Below are 17473 nucleotides of genomic sequence, written 5' to 3'. Positions count from 1 at the left end.
CATCTATATATATCCCCGTGGGCCGTGGCAAGAGTTCATCAACATACATACACAACAAATATAAAAAAGAGTTGCATAACCCTATCCGATCCACAAATTATACTTTCCAAATGGCCATATTGTTTCTCATTATACCAATCCTCCTATTATTCTCATATCTTGTTCATCGTAGAACAAGTTGTAGAACCCCTCTCTTGATAGATTGGCCAATCCTTGGTATGTTACCGCAAGTCCTTAGCAATTTGTGGCATATCCATGATTTTGTAACAAATGTTTTGAGACGAAAAGGTGGCACCGGTGAATTCATGGGGCCATGGTTCACCAAAATGAACTATATGATCACTAGTGACCCCATGAATGTCCATCACATAATGAGCAAAAGCTTTGACAACTATGTCAAGGGTCCCCAGTTTCGCGAGATCTTCCAAGCTTTCGGAGATGGTATTGTGGCCTCAGATTCCGAGACATGGAAATACATTAGGACCTTGCAACATTCCTTGTTCCGGCGAAAGAGTTTCGAGACCATGGTGGAAAATACCATTCAAAAGAAGGTTCTTAATAGCTTGCTTCCGATATTTGATCATGCATGGTTGCATGGAAAGGTTTTGGATCTTCAAGATGTGTTTAGTCGATTAACTTTCGACGAAACATGCATCATGGTTTTGGGGTATGATCCTAAGAGTCTCTCAATTGAGTTTCCATTGGTGGAAGTTGAGAAGGCTTTTGACGAAATTGAGGAATCCATATTCTATAGACACATAGTTCCAAGAAGTGTTTGGAAGTTTCAAGAGTGGCTTCAAATTGGTGAGGAGAAGAAGATGACAAAAGCATGCAAAGTTTTTGACCAACTACTATATTCATGCATTGCAACTAAGCGTCAAGAGTTAAATGAATGCAACAAAAGTAGCGGTGATGACTTGCTTAGTTCTATGATGGTGATGGGTGAAGAAAAGGGCAAAATGGTCCATGATGATAAGTTTCTAAGAGATGCTGCATTCAATCTTTTTGTAGCTGGAAGAGATACCATAACTTCAGCTCTTACATGGTTCTTTTGGCTTGTTGCTACACACCCATTAGTCGAGGCCAAGATTCTTGAAGAAATCGAAAAAGTTTTTGGCGCTGGTGTCGGAGAAAAACGTGAAATTTTAGGGATGGAAGATGTGAAGAAGCTAGTTTACCTACATGGTGCTCTATGTGAAGGTTTGAGGCTATTTCCACCTGTTCCTATTGAACGTAAACAATCATTGAAACGTGACACACTTCCTAGTGGTCATTGTGTTAATCCAAATTCAATTATTTTGTTGTTTACTTATGCAATGGGAAGGTTTGAAGATATTTGGGGAAAAGATTGCTTGGAGTTCAAACCAGAGAGATGGATTTCAGAGAAAGGAGAAACAATACACGTTCCATCTTATAAGTTTATTAGTTTTAATGCAGGACCAAGGACATGCTTGGGTAAAGACTTGTCTTTTCTTCAAATGAAAATGGTGGCATCTACTATTTTGCGCAATTATCGTATACAAGTTGTGGAAAATCATCCTACTACCCCAGCTCATTCCATTGTGCTTCTCATGAAGCATGGCTTGAAGGTTATGATAACAAAAAGACAATTTTAATTCCATCAACGAATTTCAATATCAAATGTCATGTGTATTAATATATATATTGTTTAAGTAATTTTTAATATATATTTTGTATTTTGATATGTATTTTAATATATATCTTAGTTTAAGGTTGGATACTGAATAATACGGTGGTTTAATGAACCTTATATCTATATGCTTGCACTTTGTAATTTTGTTTATAGAATATGAGGATGTTTGCACTAATTTCATTCATTCCATGAACCGAGCAGAAGTAGTATTAAATGTTATATGCGGAAAATGCATCTGTATGTACGTATGTAAAGTTAATGCATGTGATCCATGTTAAATGGATGGGCACGCAGATGGCCATCAATAAATATCAATAGATTTGCGTACCAAAAGAAATTACAAGGATTTAATCTTTTAAAAATATAATAATAAAAAAATTTTAATTAAGTTTTTAATATATTTAAGGGTCATGTTACACATCCATGTAATTTTGTATCAAAGTTTATCTAAATTGGTCCAACACCAAAAAAATCTAATACCATTAAATGAAACGTGAAATACACGTAGGGCTGACAATGGGTAGGGTAGGGTAGGGTTTAGACTCTACTCTAACTCTACCCGAAGGTTGAAAACTTTTTTAAAATTCTATCATATTCTACCCGCGGGTTGAGAATCAACCCTAACTCTATCCGCACCCTAAAGTTCTAAACCCTACCCTACCCGATCCTACTCGCAGAAACAAAAAAATGTTCAAATAAATATAAAATTCAACCATTCCAAATTTCACACATATTAATAAAATAGAAAATAAAAAACTAAGTTCAAATTAAAATTAAAAACAATAAAATCTTAAAGAAATTCAACATAAAATTACAAATAATATGATCATCAACTAGCTTAGTGATTATTTCAAGTTTTTATAAGAAGAAGATTGTGAGGACAAGACTCACTTTCTTCACTACATACATAACTTTTACATATATATTATATAATATATTAAGGATGCGGGTAGGGTAGGGTAGGGTATACCCTAAACCCGTATCCTACCCTACCCGCAGGCAAATTTGCACCCTACCCTACCCTACCCGCAGCGGATAGGGTAGACAACCCTACCCGAACGGGTTGGTCTGGGTTGAGTACCCGCGGGTAGAGTATATATTGCCAGCCCTAAATACACGTGCCCAACACATACGAAATGACTGCTCTTGCCTAACGTTTCTTCTCTTTTCCCCGCGCTTCTTCTTCTTCTTCTTCTTCTTCTTCTTCTTCTTCTTCTTCTTCTTCTTCTTCTTCTTCTTCTCACGCTCGTTTACGCACGGAGCGTCTTTTTCTTCGCATTCCTCCTCCTCCTTCTTTTTTGCGTTCCTTCTTCTTTACGTGTTTTCTCCTTATCGTCATTCTTTCGTTGTTGTTGCTGCTATATTTTTTGTCTTTTCCTCCTTCTCTCTCTAGTGAAAAAGCAGTAGAAGGTGAGGAGAAAGAGTTTTGAATTGTGCATAACAGAAATGAATCGAACATGTCATTATGGTGAAACAATTGTATAGTACTGAGTGAACGAAACATAATATAATATATAAAATCAAATTCAAACAGCTTTCTGCATAATGAACCGAACACAGTACTCATGGTGAAACAATTGTATAGTAGTGAGTGAACAAAACATAATCCATTATATAAATTCAAATTCAAACATCTTTCTGCATAATGAACCGAAAACGTCATTATGGTGAAACAATTCTATAGTACTGAGTGAACAAAACATAATCCATTATATAAAATCAAATTCAAACAGCTTTCTTCATGATGAATCGAAACACGTACTCACGGTGAAACAATTGTGTAATACTCAGTGAACGAAACATAATCCATTATACAAAATCAAATTCGAAACACCTTTGTCTACAATTTAGATATTATCAATTCAATTGAATTCAATTCAATTCAGATTCAGAACATCTCTATCCATTCAATTCAATTCAAATAAAATTAGCAATTGCATTCCATTGAATTTGATTCAGAATTAAATAATCCAAACCTCATCAAATTGATTTGTTTTGGAAGAATAATCCAAATCGCTCTCATTCAACTGATTTGAAGTTGATTCATTCATTGTTTCAATTCAGAAGTTCAAATCGAAGAAAAAAACGAGGAAGAAGAATGACGAAACTTATTACGTTGAAGTCAATCCAGATCCATAACAAAGAACGCGAGTAAAGAAGAAGAAAAACAAGAAAGAAAACGCAAGCAGAGAAGAAAAAGAACAAGAACAAGAACAAGAAAGAAGAAGAAGAAGAAGAAGAAGAAGTAGAAGAAAAAAAAGAAACAAAGTGCAAGCAGAGAAGAAAGTTTAGGTTGCAACAGAAGATTTACGTTATATGTAGCGTGTGAATCACAAACGATTTAGAGATTGGAAGAGGCGCGTATAGAAAAAATGACTTGGATAACATCCATATATTTTTTACATGGATGTGGAGCATTATTGTATATTTAATATATTAAATAAGTAAAAAAAAATTGTTTTTAATAATATTTAATAATTTTTTAAAATATTCTTAAAATGAGTCTTTTTAAATACATATTAACAAAACCTAAACTTAAAAAAATGCTAAAAATTAAAAAAAAACTTTCAAAATAGGACGAGACATGTGATATCATTTTAAATAATTTGAATGAATGAAAGTTAATTAGCAAAAAAAGTAGTACTTTGATGAATAATTTGGAGGTGGTGAGGCCGCCAATTGAAAAGCCGGGGATTGCGGGAGAATATGATTAAGGGAGAATTTAATCCATACACTTTCCAACTACAACATCTTCTCTTTCCCTAAAATCCAATGACTAATGACATGAACTTCATTTCAGGTTATATATCAAGAATTATGAAGGAGTAATTACACCTGAAACTGGCATTAGAGGGTTGTTTTTCGGACATCCTGATGAAAGGGATTAACAGAATGTTTATTGAGAAAATATTTTCGATAACAGTGAGTTGAATAGAAATGAGTTAAGTGTATGGTTTTTCGAGAAGGTACGCTTAAGTTGGAGATAATCAGTGCTGATGTGGATTTTGAATATTTTGTTGATCAAGTCAAATCGAGTAGGAGATTCGATTCGAAGAATTGAGTAAGGCTTTCGAAAGAGTTGATCGATTCAGTTATGGAAGTGGGAAGTTAATGGCTTTTATTGCACAAGGAGATCATGGAGAATATCTACAACTATGCGGCGGGAAGTTAATGGCTTTGGAACTTTTACTCAGAAAAAACACTCTAGCACTCTCACATCCCAGCGAATCCCTGAGTTTGCAATCGAGTTATATTTTCTGTAAGGTTCCTTCCATCTTCTTCTTTCTTTTAATTTACTCTTTCTGTAAACTTATCATTTCAATTAATTTTACTTTTACTCATCAAGTGTTCTTTATTTTCTTTAATGAATTTATCTTTCTGCCTTTAAATCCTTTATGTTGAAGTTCTTGGATCAAATCAAAAGCATTTTTATTGTGTCTCTTTAATTTCATTGCAATCTTTTTTATTTGTTATCTATTTAATTTTCGAAACTTCAATTTTTAAGTCTTAGTTATTAATTTACAAATTTATTTTATTTTTATTTTTAAATTTGGTCTAATTGAAGACGCTTTTGATGCACTTCTAGAAAACTGGTACTCGCACAGAGGAGTAGGTTTCGCTCCCAGACCACTAGATATCGAACCACCATCAATTTGCTAAAAATCGACAAAACAAATTGGCACGCCCGGTGGGGTATGCGATTACGAAGTGGGAAGATCATTCACATGGATGATGAGTTATCAAATGTGAATGGTGGTTCATCCACCAATGATAGCATACCGATTTTCATGCAACAAGTCGACGTGTCTTCACGTTCGGAAGGTGCAATTGGGACTGAAAGTATAGTCGTTACGACTATTCAAACTAGAAATATTGGACGTAATACTCGTCCACGCGGTCTTGTGTTACCATATCAACCTCTGTTAACTGCTGGTTGGCCTCCTTATGGTCTTCCTCCTGGTTATACCCCACCGGTGGGTGGTTTTATGCCGCACGTCCATTTTGGGAATGTAAATGGAGCGAATAATGCTCAAAACCCACAACATTCCGAGTATTCTCGTGATTATCATGTGGGCTCCACTTCGAATTTTGTGAATTCGATGGCAGTATATCGACAACAAGTGGAGGAGAGTCACCATGACCTGGTTAATTTATTGACTCAGCAAATGACTACAATTCTGAATCCCATGATGGCCGATCATGAATCAAGATTTGAGCGTCTTGCTAGACAAGTTGAAAGAATTGCTCGAATTGTTGATTATGATGAAGGTGAGAGGCATAATACCAGGGAAAATAACGAAGGAATGGAAAATATTTTTCAAAATGAAACCAGATTCTGAATCGAGAAAATCCTCGTGTGGTTCTCCGAGGTCAAAATGCTTATGACTATCTGGCCGGATTGCGTGGTAATTGCTATCAAGTTGCTAGAATTATTGAAGAAGTGTTAAATCGGGTTGGGCTAAATGTTAGTTTTATGAATCAACCATATTTTGTGTTCGCTTTTTCCCAAGTGGTTCAAATGGCTGAAGTGCCAAGAGGGGTGAAAATCCCAAAAATAACCACAAAATTTACTTGTGAAGTTGGAGAATCAACTACTGAACATGTTGCTTGTTATTTGGTCGAAATCGGGAATTTAGCTAATGATAAAAATTTAAAAATGAAATTTTTTCTTCATCATTGACAAAGAATGCATTTACTTGGTTTTTGAATCTTAGACCAAATTCGATTACAACATGGAATCAGTTAGAAACTACCTTTCACGCTCAGTTCTATCGAGGTGAAATGAACGTAGCAGTTACTGATTTAGTGGCTTTGAAACGTGAAGATGGTGAGACCATTGATGATTATTTAATACGTTTCAAAAATGCTAGAAGTAGATGCTATATGTCATTACCTGAGAATGAGATAGTAAAAATAGCAATTATGGGCTTGGGGTTCTATATGCATAGAAAACTGCTTAATGTGCATATTCCCGATTTGGCCCATCTGGCTAAAAAAGTTCGACAGACCGAACTTATGAAAAGAGAAAAAGAGAAATACAGGAGTGAACAAAGATCGAAGAGTAAACCTTTTACTCGAAAAGAGAAGGTTGCTTATGTAACAATGGAGTCTTCCGAAGAAGAATTCAATTTGGAAACAGAAATCGATTTGGCCGAACTTAAGAAAGGCCCTCCTTATGTTTGTTCTTTGTTGAAGAAATTGCCAAGTAATAAAAAGTCGAATGATTCAAAACTAAAAAGTGGAAAAAAGTACAGTTTTGATATTTCAAAATCTGATCATATTTTTGATGTGTTGCTTAAAGATAAACAGTTAATTTTACCTGAGGGTAAAACTTTGCTTTCTGTGAAAGATTTAAAAGGAAAGCCTTATTGTAAGTTTCATCAAGCAACAAGTCATTCGACTAATAGTTGCGTCCATTTCAGGGACTTGATTCAAGAGGCGATAATGGAGGGGCGATTGAAATTTGATGATGGCAAAAAAAATGAAGGTTGATATAGATCCCTTCGAAGTTGAGGCCAGTTATATTGAACCTTGCTTTGGAGTAAACATGGTGGGCATGTCCTACGATTTTGATGTGGCTCTCGATGATTTTGAGTCACAGGTCAGATCGATATATCCTAGAACAGGGGACGGTTTGCTGGACTTCTTAGTTTAGCAGAAGATCAAAGACCGGGACGTATCTCTGTGTCCGCGGTGTAATGCTGTTTTTGATACTGAAGCGGCAGCAATCTTTGAAAAAGAAAGGATGAAGAAAGAGTTGGCTCATAGGGAAGAACAGGCCCGTCAAAGGCAGCCACTCAGGCGTATAGAGGGTTCTAGTTTGAATACCCCTCAAGAGAATGTAAGTGCACCTTTAAGCCGTTCTCAGGCTATAGGTGTCCAGTGGATCAAGAATTGTCAGGAATTCCAGAGACGTGATCATTTATATCGGCGTAATCCTCAGTGGGGGCATCGAGCACCTTCTCGGAATCAGTATGCTTATTATCGAGGCCGTGCCTGGGGTTTTCCCCGAGGAAGAGGAGGAAGGAGAAGTTTCAATCAGAATAAGAAACTTTCAGTTGAGACAGGTAAGGAATTAAGCAAGGGGGCAACGCCCTCTGTGCATTCAAGAATAGTCTTTCCTTCCGATGGGGAAACTTATCCTAAAGAGATTCCATTACCTGCCAAGATGGAAAAGGGCAAGGCAATAGCCCAGCCCTCAGAAGATGAAAAACATAAAGATGTTGATGTGGATGAGGAATATTTCGATGAGGGCAATGATGACATGGTTGGGACGATATCGATCATTCCCACTGAGTATTTGGGGGAATATGAAGGAGATCCTGATGTGGATTATGATTCGGAGGATGAGGAAGCTTTTTCCTTCATTCGAATCGAGGATGAGCCAAGCTACTTTTTACGCCCTACTGAGAAGCAAATGTCTCACCTTCGCCACTCTACATAACAACTACTCTGAGTGGGATAAAAGTGAATAAGGTCTTGATTGACGGTGGTGCTGCAATTAGTCTGCTGCCAGAAAGGATGCTAATTAAAGTAGGGAAGCATCCGGACCATTTAGTCCCTACGAATATTGCTATGACAGATTTTAGTGGGGCTTCAACTCTAGCCAGGGGATTGGTGACTCTGACTGTAAAGGTTGGCTCATCTGAGCGTAACACTGTCTTCGTAGTGGTCCCTTCGAAAGCGAGTTATAACGCTTTTATTGGGGCGAGATTGGATACACGGTGTGGGAGCTGTGCCTTCTACTGTGCATCAAAGTGTTCTTCTATGGACCAGTGAGGGTAAACCTGAAACCGTCAAGGCAGATTCGAATTTATAAGTCGAACAAATGCATGTCGATTTGAAGATTTATAATCATAAGTTAAAGCCCTTGGATGTTGATCGATCACTAAGTCCTTATAATTGTGAAGGGTGCTACTTGTCCTCGGAAGGCCTTTCGATGAAGATGCATTATCCAGTGTTGGACTTTGAACCAACTGGTTGGGATTGCTCCTCTTGAAGACTTGGAAAGGATTGCTCCATGGACCAGGTTGAGGAAGTTTCTGACTACCTGGTAACATTATAAAATTATTTAAGTAATTTGCAGTTATTAGAAAATAAAGATGATTCTTCTGATGAAGTTGAATCGGATAGGATTAGTAAATTTATTAATGGTAGTATGTTTGATTCGATGCTTCTAGTCAAATTTAGTTATGATTTTCCTATTTCTTGTAATGAAACTCATGATGTGAGCCGGACTGCCGATTTAATAGCAGAGGCCCATTGTGTAGAAAATAAGAATAGTAATGATGAAGTTTCTTCTATTTCTCATAATTCTATTGATTTTACTTTCGATTGTATTTATGATTTAGAGCGTTTGGGATTTGAAAAATATTCAATTAAAGAGGATGATTACTATAAAGGGTTCGAATCTCAGGATCATTTAGAACAAATTAATTTGGGGACTCATGATGACGTTCGAATTACATATATATGTAAAGATCTTATTGATCCTTTTCGAACTGACCTTTTCAATTTTTTACATGAGTTTAAAGATTGCTTTGCGTGGGATTACCATGAAATGCCTGGTCTCGATCGTTCATTAATAGAACATCGATTAGCATTAAAGCCCAACGCTCGACCTGTGAAGCAAACCCCAAGACGTTTTACTCCTGAAATCAATGTGAAGATAAAAGAAGAAATAAAATGCTTGATCAAAGCAAAATTTATTCGAACTGCACGTTATGTGGAGTGGGTATCGAATATTGTTCCTGTGATGAAGAAAAATAGGAAGTTAAGGGTGTGTATCGATTTTCGAGATTTAAATAATGCCACCCCAAAGGATGAATATTTTATGCCGATTGCAGACATGTTAATTGATTCTGCAGTAGGAAATGAAATTCTTAGTTTCATGGACGGTTATTCTGGATATAACCAAATCTTTATTGCGGAAGATGACGTGGCTAAAACTACTTTTCGTTGTCCTGGGGCTTTAGGTACGTATGAGTGGGTGGTTATGCCTTTTGGTTTGAAGAATGCTGGGGCAACATATCAGCGTGCCATGAATGCCATTTTTCATGAGTTTATTGGGAAGTTTATGGAGGTGTATATCGATGATGTGATGGTAAAATCGATTTCTGTGGGTCAGCATATAGACCATTTAAGAAAAGCATTCCTTACTATGAGGAAGAAAGGATTAAAAATAAATCCTTTGAAATGTGCTTTCAGGATATCGGCAGGAAACTTCTTAGGCTTTGTTGTTCATAAAAAGGGGGTAGCTATTGATAAAAATAAAGCAGATGCGATATTAGCATTGTCAGCATCCAAATCGAAAAAAGAAGTGCAATCGTTTTTAGAAAAAGTGAATTACCTTAAGAGATTCATCTCGAATCTTTCGAATCGAACTAGGGTATTCGTGCCTTTGGTGAAATTAAAGAATGGTTCAACATTTGAATGGACCATAGAACATCAATCGGCGTTTGATTCGATTAAGTCATATTTATCAAAAGCTCCAATTATGGCGAATGTACGTCCATCTGAACCTTTAAAATTATATATTGCAGCATCTGAAAACACTATAGGGTGTATGTTAGCCCAAGACGATGAAAATGGGCATGAACGGGCGGTTTATTACCTTAGTCGAGTTCTAACTGATATCGAGACAAGGTATTCCCCGATTGAAAAATTATGCTTGTCACTATATCATGCTTGTATGAAGTTAAAATGTTACATGGTGGCTAAATCGGTGAAAGTAATAGCACAAACCGATCTTATTAAATATATGCTAAGTTTTCCTATGTTAAGAGGACGTTTGGGAAAATGGATACTGGCATTGACGGAATTTGATTTACAATATGTCCCGGCTAAGACTGTGAAAGGACAGGTCATTGCAGATTTTCTTGTAGACAATTCAAAAGATCTGAATGACCAGGGGGCAAATATAGTTGATGTAGAAGTCAATTATTGGAAATTGTATTTCGATGGATCCAAACATAAAGATGGTGCGGGGGTTAGAATCCTCATTATCTCGCCAGAGGGTATTCCATCAGAATCCTTGTTCGAATTAAAGTATCCTTGTTCCAATAATGTAGCCGAATATGAGGCTTTGATTTTGGGTCTAGAAATTTTAATCGACAAAGGAGTTTTAGAAGTTCAAATTCTGGGGGATTCACAGTTAGTTTTAAAGCAGTTGTCGAAGGAGTTTAAGTGTAATAATAAGACGTTACAAAAATATTTAGTAACTGCTTGGGAGTTATTGACGTCTTTTCGAAAAGTTTCTTTGGTGCATATCCCTCGAATTCATAATGAGATTGCTAATGAGTTAGCCCAAATTGCTTCGAAGTATCGGATTGGTCCGAAAACTATTAAGAAATTATCTAGTATCCATCAAATTTTAATACCAGCAAATGAGAGAGAGGTGTTATGCATGGATGAATGGGAGAATTCTGATTGGAGAAAACCTATTGCTCGGTATTTGAAAGATCCCAATACTGCAGTTGATAGAAAACTAAAGCTGCAAGCAATGAACTTCATTTTATTGGCTGATGAGTTATACAAAAAAGGGATCAATGGAAGTTTGTTGAGATGTTTGAGTCGAGAAGATCAAAACATTGCTTTGGGTGAAGTTCATAATGGAATATGTGGTGCTCATCAGGCAGGAAAAAAAATGAGATGCGTGTTATATCGCAATCATGTATTTTGGCCATCTATGATAAAAGATTGTATTGATTATGCGAAGGCATGTTAAGAATGTCAGAAATATGGTTCGATACAACAGATTTCTGCGGCTGAATTGCATTCGATAATAAAGCCATGGCCATTTAGAGGTTGCACTTTAGATCTGATTGGATTGAATCACCCTCCCTTCATCGAAGCAGCACAAATTTATTTTAGTGGCTATTGATTATTTCACAAAATGGATTGAAGCAGTTCCTTTGGTAGAAGTTGGTCAAACGGAGATAATTAATTTTGTCGAGGAAAATATTATTCATCGATTTAGAATTCCTCAGACGTTAAGTACTAACCAAGGAACTATGTTTACTGGCCAGCGAATTAAAAATTTTACGGCTTCAAGAAACATTAGTATGGTTACTTCAACTCCTTATTATGCAGAGGCTAATGGGTAAGTGGAGGCAGCAAATAAGATATTGATTGGTTTGATTAAAAAGCATATCGGGAATAAACCTCAAACATGGCATGAGACTTTAAGTCAAGTGTTATGGGCTTATCGGAATTCACCAAGAGGTTCGACAGGAACCTCACCTTATAAGTTGGTATATGGTCATGATGCAGTATTATCATTGGAAATTAATTTGAATACCCTAAGAGTATCGAAGTAGAGTGAGTTGCCATTCGATGACTATTGGAATGCAATGTTTGATGAATTAAATGAGCTAGATTCAGAGCGAATCCTGGCACTTGATAATGTAATTCGACAAAAACAAAGTATTGCTCGAAGTTATAATCGTCGAATTAAGGAGAAATCTTTCGAGATAGGTGAGTTAGTTTTGAAAGTTATTTTACCAATGGAAAAGAAATCGAAATTTCTTGGTAAATGGTCTCATAACTGGGAAGGTCCCTTTCAAGTGATAGGGATATTTTCTGGAAATGTCTATCAGATTAAAGACATCGAGTCAGGAAAAGTGGTTAATTTGATTAATGGGAAATATCTGAAATATTTCTATTGCTGGCAAATATAGAAATTCAACAGGCATAAGTTCAGAAAAGGAGGAAATCATTACAAAAGTAAAATAGAAATAAAAAGGAGTTCAAGATGCCAATAGTTTTGCTAAATCAGAGCACAACTTTGTCCTTTTGTTTTCCAGAATCGTGAGCATTTCAATCTGTTTGAACTTGTCAGTTTGAATTTTCTCGAATTGTTTTTCATATTCTCTCTGCTCGGTGTTGATTAAGACAAGTTTCTAGATAAGGAGATGTTATTCTTGTTGGGCTGCAGCCAGAGGTTTGGCTAGGGTGGCTCGATCTTGGCGTATGGTGGCAAGTTGTTCTTGAAGTTGAGCCAATTCTGCTTCGAGTCTTGCTTCTTCTTGATCATGAAAAGCCTGAACAGAAATAGCATGAGAATTCTCACATCAAATTCTTCACGAGAGGATTGGATTGGTTGAGCAGTTGCAAGGCAGTTTTCTATTTTAGATTTGGCTGTAGCTTCTTCATTTTTGGTTTCCTGAAGTTGAAATTGATATGCAACGCTATCACTGTGAAGTTGTTTGAATTCTTGGATTGAAGCAGAATATGGTGTGTTGGTTGGGAATTCAAGAGAAGAATTCAAGCAATCCTCCAGGAGTTTGTTGAGGATTGGATCATTAACCCATGAAGTAGGTGGATGATCCAAAAGTTTGATGAATGATCGAAGTTGTTCCCGAGTATCAGGTTCTAATTTGATTGGAGGTCTTGATGTGGCAAGCCTTGAAATTGTTGGAACAGGAACTGGTACTTTGTTTTCTTGGATAATTTTATTCAAAATAGAAATCAGGTCATCCAAGGTAGCACTAGTTGGAGTGGTAGGAATATTCGATGTCCCTGGTCTTGGTCTCGGAGGGGTCTGGAGTGAAGGATCAGTTTGTAATTCTGGAGGGGTTTCAAAAACCTTGGATCGAAAAGAATCTGAATTAGTGGTGTCAGCGGCTTTAGAAGTAGAATCGGAGTCTGGAACCACTTGGTTCTCTTCAGTAAAGGCAGCTTGATTGTTTAGTGAAGTTGATTCAAGTCTATGAGTCTCTTCTGGAGAATGCTGCAGGGGATTTTCTATCAGATCAATCACTTATGTTGTGTGATGAAGAGGTGGTCGAGCAGCAGGAATTAATTGCAGGGATCCTGTGAATTGAATTGAATCATGTGATGTAGAATGCTCTGGGTCATTTTGTTGCTGAGGGATTGGTTGATCGGGAGCTCCAGTGGAAGAAGCTGCCTGGGCAACATTAATAGGCTAATATAAAAGGTACACAATTATGAGTTTAAGATTCGTTTTTAAACTAAGTAAGAATTGGATATTGATGAGTGTGTTACCTGAGGAATTCTGGACCTTAGTATTAGCTGAGTGCCGGGATCAGAATCGGCTACATCTTTCGACTAAGAGGAAGCAGCGAGAGAATCCTTGTTGGTCGGTTCACTTTCATCAGCGCTTTCGCTTGATGATTGTAAAACTAGCTGTTAAAATTCCAGAGTTAATTATGTTTTAAAAATGTATAATAGAAGTATTTGAGGGATATTTCGAATTTGAAAGTAGAGTTATAAATAGAAGAATTACTCTGCGAGAAGTTCTAGTGGGGTCCTTCTGATTTTATGTGGTGGTGGACGAGCAACTTCAACTCTCCTTTTGTGTGCCCTTTTTGGAGAACTTTCAGTAACAACTGTTCGAATAGCAGTTTGTTGGATGTCTTCAAAGGTACGAGTATACCTTGAGTAATAAGCAGTCCACCACTCAAGGCAGGATTTGGTGATAAATGAACTGCGCTCATAAATCAAGAAGTTGAAGCGGTCTCTTTGTTTTTTATTTTTTAAGAGACAAGTGTTAAAATCTTTCTGAGAGGTCAGAGTAATTTGAAAGAACGGCTCACTGTGTCGAGGTTGAGGAGTTGGGATAGCCTGAGAGAATCCCAATTGTCTTACAATCAAATGAGGAGCATACAAGGTTATTTTGAACCTTTCCTTCTTGTATTGTGGCAGCCCTATTGGTATTACTTGAACAACCAATAGATGTGCCCAAGTTCGATTTGCAAGTTCGCTTTCTTCATCAGTGTTTGGAAAGAGCAAACGATCGAGCCAGGTAGGACCGCAGTTGCGGCGCAAAAAAGGAGTGAAATTGAGTTGATCATTATCAAAATTTCTGCAAGAATGGAAAAGAGAAAAGACAACCCAAAATTTGTCTTCATCCGATTGGGTGTTTGCGAAATTGGGTTTGTAATCAGACAAACGAAAACCCTCGATGTGTTGTTTATCAATGTTTCCCTTTACAAGTTTTATCATGTAGTTTTCGAAAATGGCATTCAACCATAATTGAAGAAGTCAAAGTGGACCTCCTGTGTTGATTATTTTGTTGTCCCGGAAGTCACAGGTAAGCAGGCTCATTTCTTCGAAAATGTGTCCTAGAAGAAGTTTGGCCAATTTGAGAGTTTTCCCTTCATGTAAAAGAGCAGCTAAGGGAAGGAAGAGTTTTGACATCTGTACGCTTCGGGAACAGAACAGAACTGCATTTAACCAGTAAAACAAGAAGGCAACATGTTCATTATCGGTGATTTCTGTACCATCTACACCCATGTTATGGGCGATGAAGTCACTGTATGGGGTGTTGAAGATGATATTGTATTGACGCTGAGACTGCATGTCAGGGTACAGTCTGGAGAATTTATGGGTAGCCCTGTAATGGCAGCTACGTCAATGAAAGACATTCCGATCATTCCACAAGGAAGGTGGAAGTTATTGGTAGTCCTGTTCCAGAAACAGGTCACTGCTCCAATCATCTAAGGATGTGTAGTGAGTGAAAAATGGAAAAGCCTTAACAGTTCATGTATTCTTAGGGCTCCCCAAGTAGCACCCTTTGTGGGTTCGAGACGTTGGTACCAAGTTATAAAATCAAACCCTCGAGGTTTAATTTTTGGATTGTTTCGAAAAGGCTTTTGGTTGATGAAGTGAGAAATGTTGAAAGCTTGGTTTATCAATAAATCTTCTCCTTCGGCATTAGAGAAGAAAGAAAGCTTTTTGTTTGCCCTTTCAAGAGTTTCAATCGGCCCAAGAAAACAGTGTGTATCTACACCGATTGTGAAGGGGATTAGAATCCTGGTATCATTGACTTGTAGATGAGAGTCATCAATGATTTCATCATTGATTTTATTAAGAATGCGAAGAGCTGGTGGAGATGGTGGTGCTGTTGCATGGCCCTTACCCTTATCTTGAGTAACGGCACGAGAGGAAGAACCAGCCATTGTCAAGGAAAATTGAAGGTTGGGGATTTTGTGGGAAATTCTTGATGCGAAGGGAGTTTAGAGAATAAGGAGTTCAAGAGTTTCGAATAAAGAAGGAAGGGTGAAATTTAAAAGTATCACTGTAGCCGTTACTGTAAAAGGAACACAAATAGAGGTAACTTCGTGAAGAAGATGAAGTGGTAGAAAGAGAAAGCGCAAGTCTCGGGAGATGTGTTGAGTGGATCAGTGGTAATGGGGAGTCTTAAATGACAATTATTACTGATTTGAAAACTGATGTCTTTTGGATTAAGTGTTTTATTGTTCGATAATAATATCGAAAGCAACCACATTAATCCAAGGGGGCAATTTGTTGATCGAAAAAATATTTTCAATAACAGTGAGTTGAATCGAAATGAGTTGAGTATGGTTTCTCGAGAAGGTACGCTTAAGTTGGAGGTAATCAGTGCTGATGTGGATTTCGAATGTTTTGTTGATCGAGTAAGCCAAATCGAGTAGGAAATTCGATTCGAAGAATTGAGTAAGGCTTTCGAAAGAGCTGATCGATTCAGTTGTGGAAGTGGGAAGTTGATGGCTTTTATTGCACGAGGAGATCATGGAGAATATCTACAACTATGCGGCGGGAACAATTACCAAGAGAGACTGTGCGTCAGAATTTGAAATGCCATATTTAATTATAATTAATTGTGAATTAATGGGCAGTTATGTAAGATTAGCCTATAAATACTAGGAAATCTTAGTGAATAAGGGTTGGAACTTTTACTCAGAAAAAACACTCTAGCACTCTTACATCCCAGCGAATCCCTGAGTTTGCAATCGAGTTACATTTTCTGTAGGGTTCCTTCCATCTTCTTCTTTCTTTTAATTTACTCTTTCTGTAAACTTATCATTTCAATTAATTTTACTTTTACTCATCAAATGTTCTTTATTTTCTTTATTGAATTTATCTTTCTGCCTTTAAATCTTTTATGTTGAAGTTCTTGGATAAAATTGAAGGCATTTTTATTGTGTCTCTTTAATTTCATTGCAATCCTTTCTATTTGTTACCTATTTAATTTTTGAAACCTCAATTTTGAAGTCTTAGTTATTAATTTATAAATTTATTTTATTTTTATTTTTAAATTTAGTCTAATCGAAGACGCTTTTGATGCACTTCTAGAAAATTAGTACTCGCATAGAGTAGTAGGTTTCGCTCTCAGACCACTAGATATCGAACCACTATCGATTTACTAAAAATCAACAAAACACAGAAAAATAGCTTTAGGCTTATTCTTTCGTATCAAAATACTCTAAAGTAAAAAAAAATGATAAAGTAATAAAATAAATAAATTATCACTCTTAAATTAAAATAGTGAAATATATATATTTTATAAAAATTACAAAATAAATAATAACTAATTCCTTACTTTAAAAAATCTAAATTTTTCATGTAAAGAAGAATAGGAAGAATAATGTAACACATTGTCTAAGCTATTTTGAACTTATTTCTATTGTCTCTCGAATATTTTTTATATTGTATTTAAAAAGCTTATTTACTTATACATTCATAAAAAAATATTATTTATTTATAAAAAATTAATCATTAAATTAATTACAATATATTTGTATATAAATATATATTATTTAATTTATTTTTAATAATAATTTATATTTTAACGTATATTTTATATAAATAATAATTTAATAATTAATTTTTTATATATAACCATTGTAAATTTATATACGGAAGAAATTAGCTAGAGGCGTTTTGTTGACGTTGTCTTTTTTTTACCTAACAACATTCAAAAGAATTTATTGGGGAATTGTCATACGGCTATGTATGTGCTACATAAATACGGCAACACTGATATAAAATTTGGATCTTCTAAATTTTAGATTTTCACTTTAAAAAATAAAATAA

General features: G+C 36.1%; 1 pseudogene; it reads left to right on the top strand.

The window, feature by feature from the left end:
* Positions 1–66: 66 nt before the first annotated feature.
* Positions 67–1616, top strand: LOC107642165 (alkane hydroxylase MAH1 pseudogene; annotated as a pseudogene).
* Positions 1617–17473: the final 15857 nt, after the last annotated feature.

The sequence above is a fragment of the Arachis ipaensis genome, chromosome B5 (assembly GCF_059453495.1).
Source record: "Arachis ipaensis isolate K30076 ecotype BB chromosome B5, ASM5945349v1, whole genome shotgun sequence".
Taxonomy (NCBI): Eukaryota; Viridiplantae; Streptophyta; class Magnoliopsida; order Fabales; family Fabaceae; genus Arachis; species Arachis ipaensis.
The sequence above is the reverse complement of the archived record's forward strand: the minus strand, read 5'-3'. Positions and strand labels throughout refer to the sequence as shown.